This window comes from Vanacampus margaritifer, chromosome 7 (genome assembly GCF_051991255.1).
Source record: "Vanacampus margaritifer isolate UIUO_Vmar chromosome 7, RoL_Vmar_1.0, whole genome shotgun sequence".
NCBI lineage: Eukaryota > Metazoa > Chordata > Actinopteri > Syngnathiformes > Syngnathidae > Vanacampus > Vanacampus margaritifer.
In genome coordinates, this window is record NC_135438.1 from 6,149,787 (window position 1) to 6,154,358 (window position 4,572).

General features: G+C 42.7%; 1 long non-coding RNA gene across 1 annotated transcript; it reads left to right on the forward strand.

Annotated features, from left to right (window-relative positions):
• Positions 1–692: 692 nt before the first annotated feature.
• Positions 693–4,186, forward strand: LOC144055270 (uncharacterized). The gene is made up of 3 exons (XR_013294803.1): positions 693–932; positions 3,794–3,996; positions 4,094–4,186. It is a non-coding gene; the product is annotated as an uncharacterized LOC144055270 (long non-coding RNA).
• Positions 4,187–4,572: the final 386 nt, after the last annotated feature.

Genomic DNA, 4,572 nt, shown 5'->3' on the forward strand with positions numbered 1-4,572 from the left:
CTGATCATCCTCAACTGCCACCAAGATTGTTTGTGATGCAGAGTAAAACCCACAAGCAACTTTAGCTGAATCGCAGACTTCTCTGCAAAGAATGACACACATCTCACAAATTCTGCCACTCATAAACCAAGTCACAAAACGTATGTACACTGAAATAATGCTCTCAGCTGAAATGTACTAATCCAGCTGATTTTTTAGCAAGAGGCCAGGTACATCTTTGACTGGTCGCCAACCAAGTGCATTAAACAAATAAACAAACGACCATTCAAAAACTACACAGATTGACAGTTACCGTCAAACATTTATGCTAATCCTCTGAAATTAAAGTCTTATTTTAATTGCTCACACTTTTAAGTAAATAAACAATCTTCACCACCTGGTACACAGTCTTTTTGATGAAAATCAGATGAACGACCCTATGTTTCCGCCATTGCTGCGCAGGAAAAAGGTGACCTCAGCACAATTTGGCAATTGCGGAGATATCATAAGGTAGTAGGACTTCACTGGACGGAGATGAAAACAGAGACTTTACCCAGGGGTACCATGTTTGTGAGCATCAATCCGAGTCAACGCCAAGACAACTCCATGGGAGCATTGAAACCAAAAGAGGGCGAATGACATTAACAGCGGTGGAAGTCACAAACAAGTAGAAAGGGTGGGGGCGGAGCAACAGGCTTTGGAAGGTCAATGAAACTGAAGTCTTCCTGGTACATTTTATTCAAACACAAGGACATTTGGAACACAAGTGAATGTTTACTGAACATTCCACTATTGTCACATGCCTTCAGGGTGTGCTGGTGCTAAAGGACACACTTACAGGGCCTTTCGTGACCAAGCTTTTTGAAACAGATGGCGGGAGAGACATGGCTGGTAGGGGTTTGGCGTCACCGGACTTTCTATGGGATTTCACCAGAATCATCTTTATTGGCCAAGTATGTAAAAACCTACAAGGAAATTGCTCTCTGGTAGTTTGAGCCATTCTAGTATTACAGCAACAAGCAACTATAAACAAAAACAACATTTTAGTACGGAACAATAACAGCTGTGCAAATAATGCCGAGATGTGACCAGTAGTGTAGTAATTCTGATACAATGACAATTATGCAGGGATACAGAGTGCTGAAGCTAAAATAACAAATACAGTAACACTGGCACACAGGAATGTGCAAACTTGGCAAAAAAATTTACAATTACATAATGAAATTATCTCAATTGTTTATTGAGTTAATGACAAGAGAGAATAAGCTATTGGAATTTCTTCTGGATTGAGAGTGCATAGTTCGATTTAAGGGAAGGTGCTGGAAGAGGTGGTGGCCAGGATCTGGTGGGTCTAAGAGAATTTTGGCTGGATGTTTTCTACTATTTACAATATACCACTCTTCATTTACTACCATTGACATCTAGTGGTAGTGAATTCATTCGACATTCGACCCAACATTCTGCTGAAAATCATTTGACCATTAGAATTAAATCAATCAATCCATATTCTGTAGCACTTGTCTTCATTAAGATGGTGCCTATCCCACCTGACAAGAGGCGGGGACTCGGGACTGCTGGCCAATCAATTGCAGAACATGTTAAGACAAACAACAACTGACACTGATTGTGAGGCAAACATGACCACAATATCACCGTGTTGCCTCACACAAATACTTGTATTATAAATATGTTTCTCATGTAAGGACATAGTGGGTTCCCACAGCCAGAAGTAACATTACTTTCTATCTTGATAAGAATTTATAACCCTACACACACACACACTGAGAGTCCAAGCAGGCTAGCTGATGTTTACTGTTTAGCCCTGCGTGTTGATGTGATACGACAACAAGGCTGATAACAGCAGGCCAGAGGTAGCGTCGCTCCATGTTTGATCTCCAGTGGGTACAGACGCGGGAGCAGGGTCAGCGAGGTGCAGCGTGTGCTTGATTAGTAACTGGATGAGGGAGTGGGATTTGGGGGGGTCAACGCTGACCCGTGACCCTGACACGGCGGGCTCTGACGCAACGCGCCGTGCTTTCTCCAATAACACAGTGGGATGAAAGGAGTGGCGGTGCGTGTGTGCTCGCAGGACTGGGCCACTTCCCCTTTGGACCTGAACAATGCAACACAAACAGCGCACAGTGGAGAAGCTGGCCTGGCCTCATTCAGTGTAGTCACGGCGCGCCACAATAAACAAGCCGTGTTGTGCCACTCTGAATGGATCGATTACAGTGTACACTTTCTCCTTCGCTGTTATTTTTCTTTGGCCAAATAAAGCATCATTTTCAAGGCTTTTTGGTAGACCTCCAAAATCCAGGCTCCTTGATTTCTGTCCCTGGAGCCAGTTTGACATAGCAACATGAAACTTAGTAGCCCCATGTCTACCATGAGTATACGCACAAAAATAGTCCCAAAAACCTGTCCCTGGGAACTCATAGAAAGTCTGCCATTTTGGTTTAAGCAGCAATTCTCTGACGGAGCAGCCGAAATGAGTTTCCTCCGCAGGGTAGCCGGGCTCTCTCTTAGAGATAGGGTGAGAAGCTCGGTCATCCGGGAGGGACTCAGCGTCGAGTCGCTGCTCCTCCACGTTGAGAGGAACCAGTTGAGGTGGCTCGGGCATCTGGTTCGGATGCCTCCTGGACGCCTCCCTGGGGAGGTGTTCCGGGCATGTCCTACCGGCAGGAGGCCCCGGGGACGACCCAGGACACGCTGGAGAGACTATGTCTCTCGGCTGTCCAGGGAACGCCTTGGGGTCCCGTCGGATGAGCTGGCTGAAGTGGCTGGGGAGAGGGAAGTCTGGGCTTCCCTGCTAAAGCTGCTGCCCCCGCGACCAGACCCCGGATAAGAGGAAGAAGACGGACGGACGGACGGCAGCAATTCTCTGAATCGTTCAAAAAGTAGCTTTTCTCCGCGATTTGGTCTGATCATCTAATGAACTAAAAGGCTTTCTAGTAGACCTTTAAAATTCAGGTTTGGTACAAGGATTTCAGCCCCCCAAACCAGTCATTTAGCAATATGAAACTTAGTAGCGATATCTATCAGTAGACCCCAAAAAAATGTCAACCAAAAAAAGCCATCCCAGAAAAGAAACAGGAAGTTTGACATTTTGGTTTAAAGCAGCCATTCCAGGGGTCTTTAAAAATAAACTTTTGTTGACATTTGATCGGATTTCTAATAAATTCCAAGGGTGTCTGGTAGGCCTCCGAATTTCGAATCTGAAAAGTTGATAAGAGCTCCACATACACTGACTCCAGCTGTTGACACTCACTACAAGTTCATGTTCTAAACCAATTTACGATGACAAATTGAATTGTTGATCAACTTTTAAAAAATTGCTTCAATTGGTAACACACGATTGAATTAAGTTAGTCCAAAGTGAGTATATTAAGTTTAATTAATTATGAGTTCATTAAACTTCATATTTTGGATTGGAGTCACTTTGGATTAATTAAATTCAGGTGAATATATTAAGTTTAATGAACTCATTAAGTCAACTTAATATATTCTCTTTGGGCTAACTTAATTCAATCGTGTGTTACCAATTGAAGCATCTTTTTTTAAATTGGTCAAGAATTCAAATTGTAATCTTAAATTGGTTTAACAATTCTTTTTTAGAGTGTACTGTACATTGCCAACAAATAGCCTAGCATGCATATTACAATATTTTCAGTTGATTTAGGAGGCTATAAACTGTGGTAATTTTACGATGTTGTCGTTCATTTGTGAAACTCTTGATGAAACTTTCCACAAGTTTGTTGTCATATAAACAAGAGTGCTAATGAACTTTGCTAACGTGTGTATTTATTGCCTGCAGCATCTCCTTCCAAATGGCAACATTTCCGCCAAGATGGTTCCATTTTAATGATAGTGTGGCTATGAGTGGTGTCATAAATCACCAGATCATACGTCTTGCCTTCCTTCGCCGTACCCCCAAGACAATTTCCTCCCCTTCATGAAGCCGCCTACCAATCCCAGCACAATGATCACTCACCTCGGTCGGACCTCCCCCAAGCAGTTGTAAGTTGCATTTTTTTGATAAATGGTGTCTCATCACACTTTTAATTGCTGGCTCTTCACATCCTAATTTGGCGTTTGTTTCCCGTACCGACTCAAGGCTGTAATTTTCACATCAAGCAAGTCGAAGCGGATGAAGAACAGGTGGAGGGATGAAGTCGTGTGAGGGAATTAACCTCTGAGCTCAAGCAGGTAAGTGACGTAGCAGCGCACCACCGACAGTCAGCGCACTCGACAACAGCAGCAGCAGCAGGGTGCCAAACTGCACACAATTAGCAGGATTTTTTGTTTGAAGTGTTTTTTCACAGTGGTGAAAATAGAGCAGATTAAAGATGAGACAATAATAGACAACTTCGACTGTGTGTTGTTTCAACAAAGAGAATTTTGTAACAATAATGTCCAATTTTAAACAAATACGAACTTTGTTGAGAAAAGAACTGAACATGCCATATGTTGACAGTTATCTTTTCACAGTAGCCTTCTCTGGTAACGTGTTTAGTAAAAAAAAAAGAAAAAGAAGAAGCAATATTTAAGAACAAAAAATAATCTTTGGGGTAGGGGGTTGGGTGATATTTAATC